The sequence below is a fragment of the Hippocampus guttulatus genome, chromosome 2, assembly GCF_054856545.1.
Source record: "Hippocampus guttulatus isolate MCC_2025c chromosome 2, RoL_Hgut_1.0, whole genome shotgun sequence".
NCBI classification, from domain to species: Eukaryota; Metazoa; Chordata; class Actinopteri; order Syngnathiformes; family Syngnathidae; genus Hippocampus; species Hippocampus guttulatus.
In genome coordinates this window covers 18327018-18349621 of record NC_141262.1, presented here as the reverse complement: position 1 = coordinate 18349621, position 22604 = coordinate 18327018, and the positions used below count along the sequence as shown (strand labels likewise).

At 41.6% G+C, this 22604-nt stretch overlaps 1 long non-coding RNA gene across 1 annotated transcript; it reads right to left on the bottom strand.

Annotated features, from left to right (window-relative positions):
• Positions 1–19449: 19449 nt before the first annotated feature.
• On the bottom strand, positions 19450–21248 carry LOC147208750 (uncharacterized). Its single transcript, XR_015100306.1, has 3 exons — positions 20955–21248; positions 20197–20282; positions 19450–19719 (listed from the first exon to the last, which is right to left on the bottom strand). It is a non-coding gene; the product is annotated as an uncharacterized LOC147208750 (long non-coding RNA).
• Between the last annotated feature and the right edge of the window lie 1356 nt (positions 21249–22604).

Below are 22604 nucleotides of genomic sequence, written 5' to 3'. Positions count from 1 at the left end.
TACGCTTATATATCTTTCCCAGTGTAACCGTATAAATGTTTGTCTGCGCATGTTATTTGATGACTTAGCTTTTGGAGGTATATATATTTTTTTATTTTTTTTGCTGATGCCAACAATAATAACAACCCATATCCAGTCCTTACTTTTTACATAACGTAATAGCCCACAGTTCATGTTAAATTACATTGCTGATTTTTATACTTTAATTGCAGTTCCCACTCTGACAGTCTTGTCTTGTTGCAGTATATTAACTGTAATATTTTATAGATATTATAATAAATGAAATGTGGAGTTTGTTTCACATTTGTCGAAGCTTAGAAGCATTTACACTGGAACACATATCATAAAATAACATCAATTCATGTGTTCCCTGGTGCCCTACTTGTGACATCAACAAGAACTTTTTAAAGTTTAGCTCCAATTTATCAGAATAGTAAATGGTACCTTTTAAGTGTGGTTTTCTGAGTGTGGAAAAAGATCTTCTTCATACAACACAAACTCCCAACGATAGAAAATGATTTATACATATAGAAGCTACTGATAACAATTCCTTGGTATTTGCTATATCCTGTCATACAGATAACCAGACACATACTTCACTTTGATGAAATATACATATGGGGTCTTGAATACACAAACACGCCAAAGTAATTGCTCATGTCTCCCGAGTGGGTTCACAGAAAGGCTACTAGATGGGGAAGCAATGTATGTAAGCAATGATGTAACATTCGAAACACATCTTTTGCCTTTGGCCTGGGACTACCTCGACTTCCTTCCTCACTTTTTTTTTTTATTGCCCTATTTGTATTTACAAAACATCCCTTTCAACTATTCTCTACCGTTGAAAGTAAGCAAAAGATGTCATCATTCGGTTAGTATTATTAATTTTTTGAAGGTGGCCCTGTGGTTGAGTGGTTCGTACGTCAACCTCACAGTGCAGAGGTCGTGGGTTCGATCCCGGCTCCGGCCTTCCCGTGTGGAGTTTCCATACTCTCCCCGTGCCTGCGTGGGTTTTCTTCGGGTACTCCGGTTTCCTCCCACATTCCAAAAACATGTATAGCAGGCTGATTGAACACTCTAAAATCTAACTTGTCCCTCGGTGTGAGTGTGAGCAATGATGGTTGTTTGTTTCTGTGTGCCCTGCAATTGGCTGGCAACCGGTTCAAGGTGTCGCCCGCCTTCTGCCCGAAGACAGCTGGAATAGGCTCCAGCACCCCCCGCAACCCTTGTGAGGATAAAGCCGTTAGGAAAATGAATGAATGAATGGAACATTAAATTATGAATCCAATCGGAAGTCATTCGCCGACGTTAGCACAATTCGGGATTTTAGTAGTGAGTCCAACTCCAAATATTTAGTAAATCCAAGCAAGCTATATGATATGGTGATTGCATGCAAACTCCACACATGAGGGCTTTTTTAAAAGTGCTTATATATATATACAGTATATATATATATTTTTTAACAATGACTAAGTTTGAAGAGTTAAAAAAAAACGCACTTCAATTAAAATATTCATTAAGACTAGCCCATTTACCCAGTCATCTGTGACAGAAAACTTTATCAGACCTCAATTTGCTGGAGCATTCGATGTATAATGTACTTTGTACCTGTCTCTTTTCTGGGTGACAGCCTGTGTGCTCTTTCTTTCTCTTGCCTGCCTTTCTAAAGTTGGAAACTCTTGGGGATTTACAGGTGGTCAAAGAAAATTTAGCTCAATTGTATTTACTCGTTGAAATACTCCTATTTGGTTCCTTGTTTTCATGTGTGCCCACTTTTAGGACCCAACAGCAAATATCCAAAACATCATGTTCATATTTCTTTTAATTATGCTGCTCTATGTGAAGGAAAATGCACATTCTAGAAAAAAAAATGAAAGGAAGAAAATAACGATACTAAATATATAGTGCCATGCCTGTTTCAAAGGATTGGAAGTCTCACACAGCACGCCTGTGATGTTCCTCTACTTTTCCTTCCTCCCACACTTTTTGCTTTTATCTGTGCACACAGCGTGTTGAACCACCTGCCGCTTTCGCCTCATGTGAGACAACCGCTTCTAATGTTACGTATGAGAAAGAGCAAGTTAGTCAAGTCAAATGAACCCTGTTAATCCATATCCATCACAGGTGGTTTCTTTTTACTCTTTTTTTTCCTTCTTTTTGAGGGGGAGGGTTGCTCTTGATGAGTTATAGAGATGCTGGGGGTAATTTAGCTGGGAAAACAGGTCAAGAATTGTACACAAAATCCAAACCTAATCTGGCTGGCTGTCATCTAAATCTCGATTTGGTTCCTTGTTTGTGTAGATTTATTATATTTTTGCCCTTGCAGGTATTCTTTCCGTTATCCCGGCAAATGAACACAGTCCAAAAGTCGATCCATACTGCCTGAAGGTGCAAATGTGAGTTTAAATGGTCGCATGTCTCCGTGTGAGCCTCTCGATTGACTGGTAATGAGTCGAGGGTGGATGTCGCCTCACCCTAAATTAAATGGGATAAGCTACAGGTCCCTATGTGACTCCGCTTGGTGCTGTCTGATGCCAAAGTTTTGTGCAGTGCCGTTTGTTGTTCCTGCAAGTGTGGACCACTTGGAAGAGGTGTAAAGGTAACATTTGTCTTGAATGACAGGAAAAAAATCCAAAACCCAAATTGTGACATAATGATTGCAAGGTTTTCAGATTTTTTTAGTAATGGATTATGGATGGTTTTGCATCCTCTTGTTTCCTCTTGTACCAAGGTTCATTGAATCACTGAATATTTTTTACTATTGTGAAGCCATCCATTCATCCATCCATCCATCCATCCATCCATCCATTTTCAGATCCGCTGTATCCTCACGAGGGTCGCAGGATGTGCTGCAGCCTATCCCGGCCGTCTTCGGGCAGTAGGCGGGGCACACCCTGAACCGGTTGCCAGCCAATCGCAGGGCACACAGAGACGAACAACCATCCGCGCTAACGTTCACACCTAGGGACAATTTAAAGTGTCCAATCAGCCTGCCATGCATGTTTTTCGAATGTGGGAGGAAACCGGAGTACCAAGAGAAAACCGACGCAGGCACGGGGAGAACATGCAAACACTCACACAGGAAGGTCAGAGCCGGGATCGAACCCACAACCTCTGCACTGTGAGGTCGACATGCTTTGTTAAACCATACAAGTGTAAAAATAAGATAGCTGCAGTACTATGTGATACGATAAAACTACATAATGCTCTAAAACTGTCTAAGCTTCAATAACAAGTGAGGATACCAAAAAGCATCTTGAGTACTGCAGTCCTAATTGTTGTACAAGTGGGAGAAACAATGGACATAATTGCATTCTACAATTTACTTTAGTTGTCAGTCTAAAACAGTCAGAAATTCACTCGTATGCACAAATCTTCAATCATTAAGGTAACAGTATCAGTATCGGTCATCCCTCCTTTCTTCGCAAATGTAGAAAGCACACACAGTAACACACTCTCAGTGGGAGCCACTGCTGTGACACCAGATGCCGCTGCGACGGTTGACAAGCACATTTCAACCCTGGAGACACATTTGGATTCCTGCAATCAAACACGCATAGCTTAACAAAGACAGGTGCTTGGACTGTGAGACGGTGAGAGAAGCGTAGCACAGAGAATAAAGAGAATGAAAGCGAGGGAACTGAAAGTTGACAGCTGTCTCATACACACTCGGATCTTACCCATCCCAAAGGAAAGTGCAATTTATGCACCATTTCCAAAACCCCCCAGAAGGAAAAGTGTAATTTTCCACTACTTAGTAAACTGGAGCCAGGAGGACGAGCAACAGTATCACAAATTGAAAAGAAGTCCAATCACCGCAGAATGGGTTTGGCTCTTTTGATGAATATTTGTTGAGGCCCACTTGACCGCAACAGTGAAAAGGAGTTGCAGGCAAAGAAGTTTTCTCTCAAATGAGTCGAGGATGATCTTATGGCTCCTGATTACAGAACGCTTCCCTCCTGTGATCATTGACATACATCGATGATTACTGGCTGTCAGGAACCAATTCGAGAGCTATGTACTTTGTGCCATGTTGAGTTTGGGTAATTCCCTTGTTCACGCACACAAAAAAAAAAAAACTAGCGTATTTTCCACACTGTAAGGCGCATTGGATTATGAGGCACACCTTCAATGAATGGCCTATTTTGTCATTTTCTTCACATATTGGACGCACCGCCTAATAAGACGCAATCTACAATGCATCCACTAGATGGAGCTACGATCAAGGAAATGCCAACAGAACACTACACTCTGATTTATATAGCGACGATCAGATGTCAGTAAAACTTATTTAATCAAGCAGCGACACAGTTCACTTTACCAACAGCAAGTTACAACATTGACTCGTTAACGTTGAACTCCCTTGTCGCTGCTCTATTTCCGTGTTCAACTGCGAAACCGATCGCCTTAAGTTTGAGCTCTGCGTTGTAGGCATGTCTCTAGCAAGGAGCCATTTTGGGGTTGACATCTTACCGTAATGACCATACACAAGGCACATCGGATGTTAAGGCGCGCTGTAAGCTTTTAAGAAAATGGAAGGCTTTTAGGTGCGCCTTTGAGTGTGGAAAATACGGTACCTAGCCTGAAATTTCCGTGTTCATGTTTTTACATTTACAGTATAAATGTTCGTACTGTATTATACATCGTAGTTGACGGCCATTTCATTGGAAATGGTTACAACAAACTACCGTTATAACGTATAACGATTTGTTCTGTCCCTCGAGGTACATTGTAACGAGGTTCGACCGTAACACATAGACAATCCTCCTCCACTTTTCCCAAGACTGAGTGAGCACCGACTTATATAAAGAACACTCAATGGTTGTTTTGATCCAAAAGTAACTATTAAAATGTTCTCCCCTGATACGCACTCGTACCCTTTGTCGCAGTGTCAAAATAGCTGAGGTCTCTGGAGATAACATCTAATTTAATCTACAGTAAACAGAGGGCTTGCTGTTTGATGATGGCTTTTTTTTTGTTGTTGTCGTTGTTGTCAACACTGACATGAGTCTTTTGGAGTAGGAGAAAGTGAGGCAGATGGAATCAGTTTCTGTAACGGAACAAAGGCTAAGAGGTAAATAGTGTGAAATTACCCTGTCGACTGCACCAAATAGCTGACGTGTGGATATAGACCACAGAATTTGTACTGTTGAACCTGTTCAACAAATGCTAAGACTGTGTATCACATTATTTCACAGACGTTACTGAGGTATCTTGTCTTGGTTAAAATTATGCTTCAGAACCACTGAAGCACACAAAAATGGGGAGAACTAAACAAAGCTAAGGCACTACTTTTGTGGCTTATTTATGGTTCAAATGATTCATATAGTCTACATCAGGGGTGCCCATTAGGTCGATCCTGATCTACCGGTAGATCTAAGACAGGTCCCAAGTAGATCCGAGGAGTGTCGTGGAGAAAAAAAAAAAACAACCATTTGTGTGTCTTTGTACATGTTAGTAATATATTTTTTGTGTTAATATACACTGCACCCTAATCATCTTATCAGTCTCATTTTCACTAAAAAAATATTTAAAAAATAAAATAAAGCAGGTAAATCTTAAATTTACGGTGGCACGTGATGACGTCACCGGAAGTTGTTAGCGCTCAGTAGTTTGCAATTGCAGCTTGTGATCAGAGCTGTTGCGCTCTATCTTTTATCGTCATGATTCTCATTCAGAGTTTGCTTCGTGTACAATTCACCGAGGGCACGAGCAAAGAATAGGAATCTAGGAGGGCCCAGGGAAGCACTTTAAAACGGTACGTGTGAGCTACGATAGTTAACAGGCTGCAAAAGTGCGTCGCATGCCTCCGTTGCAGGCTGTTTCTCATCATGGCGTGCGCGCCTGTGTGTGTGTTTGTGTGTGTGTGTGTGTGTGTGTGTGTGTGTGTGCGCGCGCGTGTGTGTGTGTGCGTGTGCATGCGCATGCGCGCGCCGGTAAGGGTAGATCCCGGGAGGTTAGTTGATCGAAAAGTAGATCTTCAATCCAAAAAGTTTGGGCACCCCTGGTCAGGGGCGGTTCTGGATCAATTTCACTGAGGGGGCCGGGCTGGGGCCAGGGGTTTTGATGGGGGGGCACATTTAACCCAGGGCTAAAAAGACAGATTCAAAATCTTATTTGACTTTTTATTTCTTCAGACTTTGAAATTGTAGTCATAACATTACAGTGATGAGAAAAAAACAGTATTAGGAGGGCTAAAATGTCTGCAAGCGTAACAATACGTCTGTTGAGAATATTCAAGCCAGGGGATGATATGGTACCAGCCTGCCGGGGACAAATGTTGCAAATACACTGAAGCTAGATGTTTTACATGCATATAATTATCCAAATTTTAAAAGGCAATGTCTTATATATTGATCCTGTTAAATAAAAATTAAAATAAAAAGGGAGACTAAAAAAGTTACACACACACACACACATGCACGCGCACACACACACGCACGCACACGCACACACACACTCACACACACACGCGCGCGCACACACGCACACACACGCAAATAGCACTCGTGTCGTGGTAATTTCCTTCTCTACGGACTGCTTCTCATTTTCCCGCTCATTTTTAAATGGCGCAGCGCACTAAAGGGTCCGACTAGAATGTTAAATCACGCACTTTGTTTCCACCTTTCGCGTCGGCGACTCGACACGACTGCGTAATCTGCGCTCGGAGGGGGGGCCAGAATCGGTGCTACAGGGGCACTGGCCCCCGTTGGCCCCCCCCCCAGAACCGCCACTGCCCCTGGTCTACATATTAAAACATGCCTTGTAGGTTAATTGAAGCCTTGAAAAATTGTCCATATGTGTGAACGCAAGTGTGAATGATTGTATCCTGTGACTGACCGGCGGCCAGTACAGGATGTCCCCTATCTCACTCTCCCAAAGTCAGCTGGGATAAGATCCTGCCCCTCCCCCCACCCGCCCCCCTGTAAACCTGAACAGAATAATACATGGCAATTCTGGAGATGACACGCCTGGCTGGATTGACTTGGTATATACTGTAGATGCATTTTCACCTGGCACATTTCCAACGTCTGTGTTTACATCGACTGCACATTGGAAATGACCTGGATGCGCACGTTGCCAAAATGCGGGTAAAATAGTGTCAGCAATATCTTGCAGTACGAAAAAAATGTAAATATGCGGGTCATTCCAGAATCCGAGGACATTTTATGTCCCCCCGCCCCATCAAATTTTCAATAATCCACTTACCAAAAAAAGAATATTTGCCGTTTTTGAGTACATTTAACCCTTTCAGGGACAGCGGTAACTACAGCGGACAGCTTGTCATGTTATCAGGTTACAGGGTGCATGGAAGGGTTAATTTTCCTGGGACCAAAAAAAAAAAAAAAAGAATGCTTGAAAATAATTTTCAAAATATCAAGTCCCAAACAGCCTTTTCTACAAAGGCACCGACTCCCTGCTATTTGGAACTGCTCATTATTCCATCCACCTTGTCTTTGACAAAAATTTCCCAAAAGAATAACAGCATTGAGGCATGATGCTTCATCCATAATGGTGGTTTTTTTGTTTGTTTGTGGGGGGGGTTTTTTTGGTGATGAGTAGTGTCGTGTTTGTGTCCAACATACTTTTTGGCGTATTGTCTACAAAGTTCAAACTCATCGGACCATATCAAATTCTTCCTGCTATCTCTGATTCTTTTCTTACTTCCAGGAGTATCCTAGTTTACCATGTTTAGTTCACAACAATATAGTGGAGTAAAACAAAATATTTATCAAAGTTTTGTAAAGACAATCCTCTCACACTGGAAGCTTTTTTTTTTTTTAAGATGGAGAAGATTCTGTGGTGACAGCAGAAAGCCAAACAACACAAACGGCAAGTAAGGCACTTAGAGGTTGGTCAGAAGTGATTTGAACAGAGATCATCCATCTTACAAGTGACTCCCATAACTCAGTGTATCTGAACTGGCAATAGAAACCAAACTCAGCTCACACAAAAGTGCTGTTTCCAGGCGTGGGGTAAAACATTTCGCATGGTGTTAAGTTCTCTCAGATGACTTTGCTTGAATTAGTATGCTTGTACCTTGCAAAAACACAACAGCTCATTCCACTTCCCTCCCCGGACTGTACTCTCTCGCTTGATGTTCCCCCACCAAGTTTGCAGATGGCATCCCCATCACAAGACAAGACTCCGGCCTGACAAGTAGTGGCATAGCTATCACTTTGCTCCACTTGTAACAGCCTGAAGCCTGACAAGAGTACCCCGCACACTCCCATCCTTTCATCCATCACATCTGGTGGAGTGCAGCAACCACATCGGGCCCCACCTCGGATGCTTTGAACGACTTTCCTCAGGAAAAAGGGAGAGTCAGAGAGCGGGTGTAGAACTTCCAATTTTCACAAATGCTTTGAACTTTTCTGCGGCCACTTTATGATCGATTCTGACCTCTACTATTAAAATTTTCACAATTATGATGTCACTTTTACGATTGACTATGGACATCCCAATTGACAGTTGCACGACCATTAAATTTCAACGTTGCCTTTGCGAGAATAGCTTCACGTGACTAAAGCGGAGTAGAAGCATGTGATGTATCTACTTCAACCTTCGCATTGCTGCTGGAAAACAATGATCGATTTTTGTTGTTGTTGTTGTTGGATTACAGTGGATGTAAGAACTCAAGATATTGACTGTGTAATAAAAACAAACTGTCCATAAATTGTCCCGAGGTGTGATTGTGAATGTTTATTCATCCATGTGTGCCCTGGGATTGGCTGACAATCAGTTAGGCTCCAACTTATTATAAAATGGATGAATGGATGGATGGACAGTATTACCTGAATTAAGTTTACTCCAAGTCATTCTTTCAAAGAACAACCTCCAAAATAACTAACGAGAATTCTTGGGAAAGCAGAAAGAAAAAACAGGATATGCATTGATATTGACTTAGGAACCTGAATTTCTTTGACTGTACAATTTGATCCAACAATGCAACAATTACTTTAATACATGCAAAAATCAAACATGGAATTGCAAATCTATGTTACGCCAAAATCTGCCTCTGCAGACGGCGTTTCAGTGGGTTTGTGGTGTTCCTTTGCCTGTGGCCATTGGTGGGTTCACTGGTTGTCACGGTGACAGGCACAGCTCATATCAAGCAGTCTCGGCAGTAAAAATGAGCAACAGCACATTCAGAATCAATAGCCCCCAAACCTCCTGCAGGGTGTGGTTGATCTCCAGGACTGATAACGTGGGTGTTGAAGTACCCAAACTATATAATACCTTCGAGCAGCCCGACAAGGGTGTCCAAGATAGTCAAAGTCAAGGCTGAGTTGCCGTTGAGCACATTAGCCCAAAGCAGTCCTAAATTTGAAGATAAGAGGGGAAAAAACATTTTTATTCATCGGGTTGACTCTGAAATGTTGGTACTGATGTGAAGAGCTACCCCCTGTTGCCTTAACAGCAACTCCTACAAAGAGCAAAGTCTAGCTTCTCTCAACAAGTTGAGTTCCAATGCTGTGTGCTAACGTAAATTGAACTAAATCGAGTGGGAAGGGTCTTTATCAAAATGTCATGCTCGGAGAACCACAAGTGGGGGACCAACATTGGGGCGCTGAGGCTTTTTACCACTGTCAGGATCACAGGAACCCCAAATTCCCCCATGTTTGTCCAACGAGGGCTTTGCGTCACCCTTTTCTTTGGCATGCTCATAAAATATATGACTGACATTTTATTCATTTTTGAGTCAGTGCTGGAGAATTCTTGTTGATCAATAACAATGAGATTTTTTTTTTTAACACAAGCCTTGAACCTATTTTGACCAACCTCTGAAATGAATGAAAGTGGATGAGGTAACATGATCCCCAAAAGACACATGATTGAGATTGCATCACTTTAACATCAGTACATATAAAAGCAAAATAGGTCACTGTGAAACTAAAGAAGAAAAAAACAGCGGGATCCTATATATTTTATTAGACAAAGCTTTTCCTCTCTTTATAGTCCCAGAAGAGCCCTGAATGAAGCAGGAGTGCCTTCATTTATTCATTTGGTTGCCAGTTGATGAGGCTTTTCAGCAGATGGGATTACACTGTGACAGCAGTTCTTGAAGTGGAAATCCAGCGTAGTCTGTCTGTGTGTGCATGCGCGTGTTTCGGCAAGTGTGGATGCAATTTGTCCAAATATTGTAACAACATAATCTTTAGCATTCCTGCACACCTGTTCGGTACATTTTGTTCCTCTATAATCCTGTCCTGTCCATTGGCCTTCCTTTCCACTGGTGGTCTCACAGTTTTGTCTCTTCTAACTTGTAGGGCAGCGATGCAGCCGACGAATACAACGTGTGACAAAGGCTCTTGTTTTTCTGTTTCATCTGCCTTTGAGCTGTCATCTTTTTTTCCAGTGTCGTTTGCTCTTCACATCCCTCTTTTTTTTTTTTTGTCTTCAGTGATGCAGTGATTTCTTTGCGTTTGCCTTAACCACTCTTTGTTTTGGTTGTTCTCAAAGCACCAGTGCCACCCAGTGGTGTGGGAGGAGAGGCCCCAAACCACAAAAAAAGACTATTTAGTATTTTCAGCGACATCATAGAAGACAATAATATAGGAACATGACAGTATTTGTGTTTTTCTTTTCCTTCCAGCATTAGATTGGCATGTTGTTTTAATCTATGTGACCGTATTCAGCATGTAAACATACATTGGGTCTGTGTTACATGAGATGATGGGGGCATAACTTCATCAATTTGTTCAATGGACATGCGTTCCAATGGGGATTCTGATTCTCTTCCCATTAAGGTAACCAAAGTGTTTTTTTTAAGAATATTTCATTCAGAAATGATTTTTCCATAAACTTTTACTTAATTTCCAAGACCCAAAAATGAACACACTTTCCTAAAATGTGACGCCAAGTTCAGTTCAGGACATAATGCTCCGACTGTGGTTCTAAATGTTGAGATGTGATTCTTCGGCTGCTCAGTGCATTGTGGATCTATTCATGCGGCATACAGGACCACTCGCCACCCCGCGATCCTGAAAAAAATCATTGACTTACTTACCTTTATTTATTATTGTTGTTTTTCAATATACAGGACTGTATATCTAAAAAAATACTGTATATTTACATCATAGCTACACATAGCGGGGCGGCCCGGTAGTCCAGTGGTTAGCACGTCGGCTTCACAGTGCAGAGGTACCGGGTTCGATTCCAGCTCCGGCCTCCCTGTGTGGAGTTTGCATGTTCTCCCCGGGCCTGCGTGGGTTTTCTCCGGGTGCTCCGGTTTCCTCCCACATTCCAAAAACATGCATGGCGGGCTGATTGGTCGCTCTAAATTGTCCCTAGGTGTGAGAGTGGGCGTGGATGGTTGTTCGTCTCTGTGTGCCCTGCGATTGGCTGGCAACTGATTCAGGGTGTCCCCCGCCTACTGCCCGGAGATGGCTGGGATAGGCTCCAGCACCCCCCGCGACCCTAGTGAGGATCAAGCGGTTCGGAAAATGGATGGATGGATAGCTACACATAGCTTTACCTGCCCTAAAACAAAACCCCCCCTCCTCTCATTCAGGAGAACTTTAATATCAGCTGTAATCCAGGGTTTGTTGTTGACAAAACGCTCTTTCTATGCAGCTGATGTAATCGTTCATTGCAGTGGTCAGACAGATTAATTGATTTATGTCCTCTCAACGAGCTTTGCTGAAAACCTTCCATGCAGTGGTATTGAACCTGTGTCCTTTCCAAACCACCTCTGAACAGTGTGGCTCAAAAAACATTTTTTCTTTCTTTCTTTCTGCGGGTTTACAACCAGGAGTTTATAAAGAGTGTTTTAAAAATGCGGTTGTGATCGGCTCTGCCCTGCGGGGTAAGGGGATATGCAGTATATCTATCTTTGGTGTTGGCATAATAAAGGTTGAGTGTTTTATTTTCTCTTGTGGGGTAAGTCACATACTGCACGAATGAGGTCAGAAAGGAAGGAATAGAGACGTGATTAAAATCCCCTGACTTGAAGAACAGAGCATTGGGATGCTGTGTCTGCAGTCTGCTCACAGGACATCGCAGGCTGCATTGCTGTTGGGGAAGGCGGGAAGGGCATTCACGTCACTGCAATTACGTGACTGACCTCCCTTAAGATGTAGAATAAGGTCTCATGCTAGCTGTTAAAAGCTCAATGTACTTCCTGCAATTTGCTCCTTAATGGTGATGTGCCACAGATTACACTTTTTTTTTTTTTTTTTACAAACAGGTCCTTCTCCATTCCTCTTACTGCTCTGCACCATCCTGTTAGCTCATAAGAGTTGGAAACTGTCCAATTCCGCGACCAAGAATCTAACATTCCCCATAGATAAGTGACAGATTGATATAATCTTCTCTTTTCTCAAAGTTTTGCTCCGGGCCGCCATCCCCGTCTTTTCCTCCTCAGCTCCTGAGGGATGTTGGGTTATGCTGTTGTAGCACTAGCCTGTAGTGCTAAAAGCTGATCACGACTGTAAACAAAGGGGACATGGCCCAGTGCCAGTTGAAATTGTGCACCCATGTCTGGAAAGTAAAAGAAATGCATGGGGGTAGAAAAATATAAATATAACAATAATAATAATGCATTTTATTTAAAAGTGCCTTTCATGCCACCCAAGGACACTGTACAGACAATAAGAAAATACAATGTAAAAATTAGTAAACGAGATATTATACAAAAACAGGACATAAAATCATAAAAACATAGGAAATGGAAGAGCTATGTGTTGTAGGCAATCCTGAACAGGTGTGTTTTTAGACGGGACTTGAAAGTGGAAAGAGGTGTGCAGTTTTGGAGGTCCGGAGGTAGGTTGTTCCAAAGCTTTGGAGCAGCGTGACTGAAGGCTCTGGCTCCCATGGTGCTCAGTCGGGCAGGGGGCACTGACAGGCGGAGGGAGGACGAGGATCTGAGGGAGCGAGAGGGGATATGCACCTGGAGAATAGGTAAGGAGGGGCCAGGTTGTGGATGGCCATATATGTATATAGAAGCAGTTTGTAATTGATGCGATGTTGAACAGGGAGCCAGTGGAGCTGTTGGAGAACGGGGGTGATGTGCTGCTGGGAAGATGTTTTTGTGATGATGCGAGCAGAGGCGTTTTGAACCGGCTGGATTTTATGGAGGGACTTTTGAGGTAGGCCGAAGAGGAGAGCGTTGCAGTAATCAAGGCGGGATGTGACAAGACTGTGGACAAGAATAGCAGTGGTGCGGGGGGTGAGGGAAGGGCGAAGTCTGGTAATATTGCGGTGGTGGAAATAAGCAGTGCGGGTGATGGTGTTGATATGTGAGTGGAAGGTGAGCATGCTATCCAGGATGACACCCAGACTCTTAACCTGGGGGGAGGGGGACACTAGGGAGCTGTCAATGTTGAAGGAAAAACTGTTTACTTTGGATAAAGTGGATTTGGTGCTAAGAAGGAGGACTTCAGTTTTATTAGCATTTAATTTAAGAAAGTTTGTTGTGAACCATGTTTTGAGTTCGGAGAGGCAAGAGGTGAGGGAGGGGGGTGGGAGTATGGAGTTTGGCTTGCAGGAGAGGTAGAGCTGGGTGTCATCAGCAAAGCAGTGAAAGTGGATATTAAATTTGCGGAGGATATGGCCAAGAGGCAGGAGGTAGATGATGAAGAGAAGGGGACCTAGGACAGATCCCTGTGGTACACCTGTGGTGACTGGGGAGGGCTTTGAGGTGAAGGATTTGAGCTGGACAAACTGTTCAAACAAGTTCATAAGACGAGAAAAGCTCATGCTGACCAGGGGCTAATCAGACACCTTTCACAGTGCTGTTGGTCAAAGACCTCTGTTCATCATATATGTACCGTATTTTCCGCACCATAAGGTGCATCGGAGTATAAGGTGCACCTTCAATGAATGGCTTATTTTAAAACTGTTTTCATATATTGGACGCGCCGCTTTGTAAGACACAGAGAATAGAAGCATCTAATGCTTTTAGATGCGCGAAAAATACGATGTTATATGTTCATCTGTATATTATGGCTGGGTGCATAGCGTGCAACTCAGCTCGTAGTGTGTCTGTGTGCCCAATTATAAATTCCATAACAAAGTAACACTGACGCACAATCGGTCGGGGTGGCTGTCACACACAGGGACCTGAATCGAGTTGGAAAGCAGTCGCCAAATGCCCACTTCGTTGCACAGTTGTTTTGGATCCGGATATGTGCCGGCCTCGCCCAGGTCAAAAACCATTCCTGGACTGTAGCCACTCCACAATTATTGCAATCACATCTGCATGGCTGCAGTCACAGTACAAACTAACATTTTAGGGTCAAAATAAGACCATTTGTTGGACTTCGTAGACACTTTAAAGCGGTTAAGGACTCCCTGCATAATTGCACATTCAAAGTGGAATTACAATTACTCCTGCTCTCATTAAATGGTGCAATGATTATCTGCGTCATCTGTACAACCGTCATAGTAGTGTAAGTATCCAGCCATCCATTTTCCGAACCGCCTGATCCTCACTAGGGTCGCGGGGGGTGCTGGAGCCTATCCCAGCCGTCTTCGGGCAGTAGGCGGGGACACCCTGAATCAGTTGCCAGCCAATCGCAGGGCACACAGAGACGAACAACCATTCACGCCCACACTCACACCTAGGGACAATTTAGAGAGTCCAATCAGCCTGCCATGCATGTTTTTGGAATGTGGGAGGAAACCGGAGCACCCGGAGAAAACCCACGCAGGCCCGGGGAGAACATGCAAACTCCACACAGGGAGGCCGGAGCTGGAATTGAACCCGGTACCTCTGCACTGTGAAGCCGACGTGCTAACCACTGGACTACCGGGCCGCCCTGTAGTGTAAGTACTGCACTGCTAATCACTTAATCTCTGCTCGATGACTCTCCACATTGTTGCACAGCTGTCAGTTGGTGGTACTACCGCAAAATGGCATCCTTTCTACACTTATAGGTCATGTCTTTGTTTTATGGTAGTTGCTTGTTCCTGCAATACTAGTGCAGCTCATACTACATAGGACTTGTGTGTTTTACATCCTTGCCTAAGAAAGATGATTCTCTTTCTGAAAAGTGTGGTTAATTGTACAAAATGCTATTCTATCTATCTAAGCAAGTTTTCAATAATACGCTGGTGAAAGAAATTTTCAATTGTGTTTGTGGTGTCAAACAAGGGTTAATCTTAATTGTAGTCTTTTCAGTCCAAATGTCATGCTTTGAGGTCAAGTTAAAAAAAAAATGTCTTTCAAAGTTTGAAATCAAAACAATACGCTCATGATGTGGTCTACACTATATTCTCCTATCTGTCCTTTTAGGTCCATGCCCAAGTGCATTCGTGAGGTTGAAAATGGTATCCGACTAGCGTTCCTACACACCTGTGCCGACTTCATTATTAACTCATTCAGTACCAACCAATTCTAGACCAAGTCTGAAAAGACGTTTAAAAACGTCTTTGGGAGTGAATTAGTTAATATGGGCGCAACTCCCTACCCAGCGTTTTCCTTTCTGAATTCTGACTGTAATTTCCCCATTGCGGGACAAATAAAGGGATATCTTATCTTATCTCTTACCTACTGATGGCATCATCAATTGCCCGATTGGTGGTATTGCCACATTACATTACTCGACACACAAAAAAACTGCTCTAACAGTATCTATCTAGCTAGATAGATAGAGAGAGAGAGAGAGAGAGAGAGAGAGAGAGAGAGAGAGAGAGAGAGAGAGAGAGAGAAGATATTAAGCTTTTAACTTTTTTTTCTGCCAACGACAAATCGCTCTAAAACAATAATCACAACTAAATATGAATTTATGTAAGTAAACCAAAAAAATTGGAGGTGGTGGGCAGGGTTCAGCATCCAGAAAACTGTTGTTTAGGCAAGACTGGCACAAAGAAGAACAAAGCTCTTCTGCATTTTGGAATCATGGAAGTTGTCTGAACATAATTGGCACTGCCACACCATCTCCTTTCAGCATTTGCCACGAGTGTACAATCAACACAGCGCACAGGTGCATGATTGTTCTTGCAAGGACAGTTCACTTGGCGTGTTGACCTATTCCCTTCGCCGGGTGTGGGAGCTAGCTGGCAAAGTAGCTTGTCCTGATTTGCCTTCTTGACTCCCACACTGGGCAAGCTTGGGTCCTTAGTTTAGTCATGCCGACACATTCGCCCACAGAAAGAAATATCAAACGCCTCCTTGTGGGTGAAGCCACAGGGCAGCCATCTTACATTGCCTCTACAGTATGACTGACAACTCCTGTTACTTTTTCACAGTGCACTTTACGCTGGGATCATTGTTAGTTTATCAGTTTGAACATGAATGATCTCATCTTTCTGGTGTATTCAATTAAATATAGGTTGAACATGATTTGCAAATCATTGCATTCTGTTCTTATTTTATGTTTAGCGTAATGTCCCAAGTTCACTGGAATTGGGTTTGTTCCATTTTCTGTAATGAATGTCATCATTTAAAGTGAAAAGTATGTGTTGATTCACTAACTGCAGATTTTGTTGTTCTTTTTTCTGTCCTTTAGAATGTTTGTGTTTACTCGAGATTAAGGGTTATTGCTGAGCTCTATCGCTTCATTTATGTCTTGGAGATCTATAATGGATGGATCTATCATATGGTCTTTCTTGAATAAAACATTCCACCAATTACCACCGCACTCAGTGCCACCATTACAGTCAATTTAATTATTAAATAGTGGGCTAGGGTGATCATTTTAAAATTCAGTTTCCCTCACATTCCCATTCGATTGTGAAAACTGGTTCGTGAAGGCTGGTCCGGGGACAGGTTAATGTCCTGAAAGCACAACGAAGAGAACACAATGACATGCATTTTATCACTGGCAATAAAATAGATCATTTTGCAAACTGTTGAATGCAGTAAAGAAGCATACTATTGTGGAAATAGCTGAACTTGTCATGGAACTAATGGGGTTTGTCAACACAAGTGTCGCATTAACACTAAGTTTCTAACCAAAGTCCTAAATTATTCATTGATATTAGTGCTTGGCATTTGGCACCGCGGCTTTCAATGGTGTCTCTTCGCCTCGCATTGCAACCACTATTGTGTCACAATTATGGAAACTATTACTTTTTAATCTTATACAATATAATGGCCCACAGTATGTCACTTACCTCATTTGGAGCTTAATTTTCAAATAACCTGACAAAACATGAATAAAATCGTACTGACAAGGGATGCCGATTATTAAATGCTATCATTTCTGCGGATTGCTATTGTGCTGGGTGTTATTATTATTACTATTATTATTGTCTGTAAGAAGTTTTGTTCTGACCAACCAATCAGAGGACAGAAAAGTTCTGAATTCAGCAAGAGCATAAAGGGGGACTTTAATCTTTTTTAATATATTTATTTTATACTCATTTTAACACTGAAGGTTTACTATAATATTAAATCAAGAGTCGCTGGCTGCACATTGTGCAGAGCGGGCTTTGTGCATGGGAATCACCTGTCGCCGCAAATCCATTTCAAATCTGTCTCCTGTTATTGTCTGTGAAATGCAATTTTCTTTGTCATCTTGGTTGTAGACTCTTGTGTCGTCACATCACTGGGGCTTTTCCAGATATGTCTGCTTTTCATTAATTTTACTAGCTTGTGGGTTTAATGGCATTACGTGACCGAGTCGGTCATAGACGGACGGATGTAAGAGAGAATCCGTTCACTTTTCAAAGTGAAATATTTTTTAGCCTCGATAAAACAATTTTAAAAAATGATAATAATCTGGAGGTCCTGTAAATTTTTTCGTATGCGGCCTGTCCGATGGTTGGGGACCACTGGGCAGGATGACATCACAGCGGGAGGACCTAACATACTTCCCAGCATTGAGACTCCCATGAGAAAACACATTGAAAATGAAAGTCAATTTTCTTTTCATGAGTTACATTCAACACATTAAATGCATGGTGCCATAAATGGAGTCTTGCCATAAACCAGAACATACAAATAATGAATTTCAGGGGGGGAAAATATGTAAACAACCGCTCTTTTAATTTAGATGGTTTAGCTGTGCATTACATTTTATAAAGCCAATAACCAAAATCTTCTGTGGAAAACGTCATAAAGCTCTAGATTTGGTCCCACTCAAAGTTGTACTGCACAATTTCTTGTAATATTTTGACACCAACTGTATGTACTCTTTACAACAGGAGCCTTAAATACACAAAAGCAGCCTTTGCGATTCTGTTTGCTTTTTCTTTCTCACTTGTGATTGCTTTTGTGAAAAGGCCCCACGGTATTAGTCGAGAACAATGACACCACTGTGGCAGCCTTTTGATTAATTAGCTCCGTTTCCATGAGGACATGAGACCCCCGGTCACGCTGGGAAATCATTGACTCGTCAGTTCTGAAGGAGTAAAAGTTGGCGAATTAAACAGGGATTTAACAACAGGCTTAAAGAGCTGTGATCAGAAAAAAAAGTGCTACTCTGAGAACAGCATGTGTACAATGACAGATGATTTGGACTTAGTCGACATCACAGGATGTGACTCCTTTGCTCCCTCTTGTCAGACGTTCCCTCTGACTTCAAATAAACGCCTGCCAACGTTCCGCTTTGCCTTGCCAGAATTTAAAACCGTCTTAACGCAATACTTCCAAAGTACATCAAGTGTCCTCCGGGGATGTATTCCTTTCTTTTGTTCTGCTTGTTATGAAAGATGCTGCATTCTGCTTACCAATAGACCAAAAAACAAAAACAGGTATTCCAATCGAACCTTTGACTCCATGCCAACATGTCATTCAATTCCAATCTAACCTTTGACTCCATGCCAACATGTCATTCGTGACCTCCGGGTGACGCCGGGCATGTATAAGAGCCTTTGACACCTGGAAGAAAGTTTCTCAGAACCGTCTTGCGTGTTTACTCGCATGCCACCCGGTTCCGCTGTTTCTTGCGGATCAAAGCTGTGCTTTCTCTTCGTCAATTTTTCTGGGGTTTTTTTCATCCCGAGGAGCATTGGAACAACCCTTTTCCGCCCTCTTGTGGCTGTAACGGCTTTGTTTGTGATCGCCAGTTGTGTGTTGGCAACCCTGTGTGGTCTCAAAGCATAACGTGTACTAATGCTTCTGCTGTGATTTTATTTTTATTTTTTTTGGTGACTGTGTTTTGAGTTAGATCCTTGAGGTTGTGACATGCTACTGTATAGTCCTTTATGTTGGAATCTTTATTCTGTCGTATAGGGTTCGGCATGGCCTGATGTCTCCCGTTATCTAAATTTGGAGTGTCAGCACGTCAAGCTTTTTTCCATGCCTTCTGCATCCAGCCCTGCTCTCCTTGCATGGTGGCCGAGCCCCTCACAAGCCCAGAGACCCCAGCTGCCACCAGCGAAGAGCCAATGCATCTCAAATGAATCATGAAAAAATTTTACTCACAGATCTTTCCACCATCTTCCTATCCCTATGTTCTATTCTCTGAAACACAAATAAAATTTTCAAAGGTAATTTTATATTAATTTTATTACGTTTTAAAATAGCGACAATTGTAAAATTTTAGAAACAGTTACATCTTCCACTTTTATTTTTAAAAAAAATACATTAAGCAGACTATTTTTACATTGTTTTCCAAAAATACAACCCAAAAGAAACATGGGGAAAAAACCCACTCAACCGTGAACTGTGAAACAACCTGTGCTTCAGAAACTACCGCTAAGTGCACTATTACAGCGATGTCTGACTGTCTAGCATCAAACACTTTGTTTGAGGTAGGCCAGACGCTTCCTGATGAGCTGGTTCTCCTCCACCATCCTAGAAATGGTCTTGAGAACAGATAGCCTTGCCTGTCCAAAGAGCAAAAATAGTCAGAAGTTCTTTATTATTCTGTTCGTGGAGATATCTGCTTCAACAAACAAAAAACAAATATATATATATATATATATATATATATATATATATACTGTTCACACAAATAAAATATGAAATGAACCATTCTTGTACCACATGATAGCATTACTATAATTTAAATAATACAGCATGTTCTTAATTGTCGAGCAAGACAGAGCTTTACATGACTGATTTAATGTTACCAAATGCTAATGCTGGTGAGCACACCCATTCCAACCCACTAACTTTAAAACCTTTAAAACTTAAAAGATTCACCTTTGATCATTATTCTCAAAAACTCAATCAGATTCACGGCCGCGGCGCACCACCTGCCGAGTTGGCACAACTCAACATTTTTTTTTTCTTACTGCGGGATTGCTCATCATAAAACATTCTGTCGTTAACAACACACATCTTATGTTTCAAAAAAGAACCTTTTCTTTGTCACTGGATGCTTTGCTTTGGGATCCCTGGGAGAAGAAGAAAGGATCTTCAACATGTTTGCAATCCATTTCAGCAACTAACAAAACAAAAGATAAATGTCATTGTGGTGCATGCTTACTTTTCTCACTGTAACACTGTAAAGAAGACATTGGACAGGCTTTTAATGTACTGTTGACTCAGTGAACAACAAGCACCCAACACTTGGCATTTTTCCCTTGTGGAAGAGCAGTGTATCTAGTAATTTTGGTTTATAATTTTTAAGACACAAAAAAGCACACCGCTAATGACCTGAACCGGTGAATTGCATTTTTAGACAAACTTTATTTAATAGAGTACAGGGATCAGAGAGAAAGGGAGTGAAGGTTATTTTTTTCTTAATATAAAAGACAGTCTCATATGCTTTGCCGAATGTGCGAGTCAAATGTATCATGACTTAACGTGATAAGTTTCTTTTGTTTATGTGAAACCTATCACATTAAAACGCGATATTAATCACTTCCACGACATTCTTGGGTGTGTGTGTGGCAGCAATCATTTTTCGAAATTGCCCGGAAACCAGATACAAACATTACATTTTGGTAAAGAAAAAAATATGTTTTCTTCTTTATGACTTCATTGACCACCTTTGCTCAAAAGCAGGGAAATCATTCTGGGGCTTGTTAAATGACTGCTAGCAAACCTGAAACTGGGTACACAGGATATGTAGTCAGATGGCTACGTATGATTTTTTTGTTTTGTTTTGTTTTACCTTTGGGTTGCGTGAACACGTTTCCATTGGGTGCCTCCTGTCTCTTCACATCATTGGACAACGATCGTTTGGCTAGCTTCGGTAATTTTACTTTGAGAAGGCCCGGGGTTTTGTCGTCTCTCGTTGTCGGTTTCCTTCGCATGCTCCTGGGAATTCCGTTACAACCCTGCCTCTCTTTCTGTTGCGCTTCCCGTCTTTGACTTGAGTGACAACGTGATGCGAACGTCGTTTTTTTATTCGACATCATGAAGTCTTCACAGTAAGGTTGCAAAAGCATAAACATAAACCAGTCCTGTTTTGTATAACTACAGCCACCAGGTGGCGACCATACTCAATAAAGACGACGTGAAACAAACTCGGAGATGACGTCACTGGAGCGGCAAACGCACAGCTCATTTCATTCTATAAATCCAATTTCCACAAACAAATACTTTTGGCCTGGTCCTTGATATATGAACATAATTTTTCCCCTCATAAATGCTTCATCTGGAATAATCGTTACATATTATACAAGAATAGATCATTATTTCTCCATAATTGGTTCAACAATAAAATAGTCCTGGTCAGTCAACTAATCAATAATCAAGGTTACCTTTTAAATTACTCTGAATTTTTAAAGAAATTTAATCTACCGGTCACCCCAAAAGAATTTGCTACAGTCATGGATGCTATTCCTTCTGGAATCTTGACCCTCTTGAAAGGGGTGGACAGAACAACCTCCACACCAACCCTGGACCCCAAAATGACTGCTATCGCCAAATCCTGTTTTACGTCAACATCAATCAGAAATAACAACCGTAATATACGATCCCTGTTCCAAAAAGATATTTCAACAATCCCACACATTATTACCTACTGGTCTGGCTTTGTTGATAATCTAGACTGGGGAAAAATCTGGTCTCTCCCATACAAATACCTCCTGACTAATAAAGTAAGGGAAATCTCTTTTAAAATGATACACAAATACTATCCCACCAAGCATTATCTTCTTAGGTTCAAGAAATCTTTTGATTGTTCATTTTGTGGAATGTACCCTGAAACAATGGTTCACTTGTTCTGGCAATGCCAGTATACCAACACATTTTGGAAAGTTGCATCCAGATTTATCATTGAACATATTGACTCTGACTTTATGCTATACTGGAAAAATGTACTATTTGGGTTCTACAAAAATACGGAAAAAAACACTAAACAACCCTTCATTATAAATTTAATACTCATTCTCGCTAAGTTCCATATCCACAAATCCAGATGGAATTATTCAAAACCTCTTTTCTTAATTTTCGAAGCAGAAACAAAGCAGTACCTGAGCTCTATTATGGATTCCAAAAACAAAAAAGCTGTTAAGACTCTGGCTATATGCTCCTTATTTGAAATTTTTGTCTAAAAATCCCCTGGCTTCTTTTTTTTTTTTTTTTTTGTTTAAACGTTGTAATGTGTATGTATTGGTAGCACGTTCGTTTTGCTCTGTTTGCTGAGAATTGTATTCTGACTTGTTCAATAAAGATTTAAATCTCAAAAAAAAAATCATTCTATAAATATAATCCGGCTATTTCATTGAAACGTCTCTCTGTTCTGAAGTTTTTCCTTACATGTATATTCGGTAGTTCTATTTTTTCCACAGTCGTTTTACACACATATCTGTGTTTT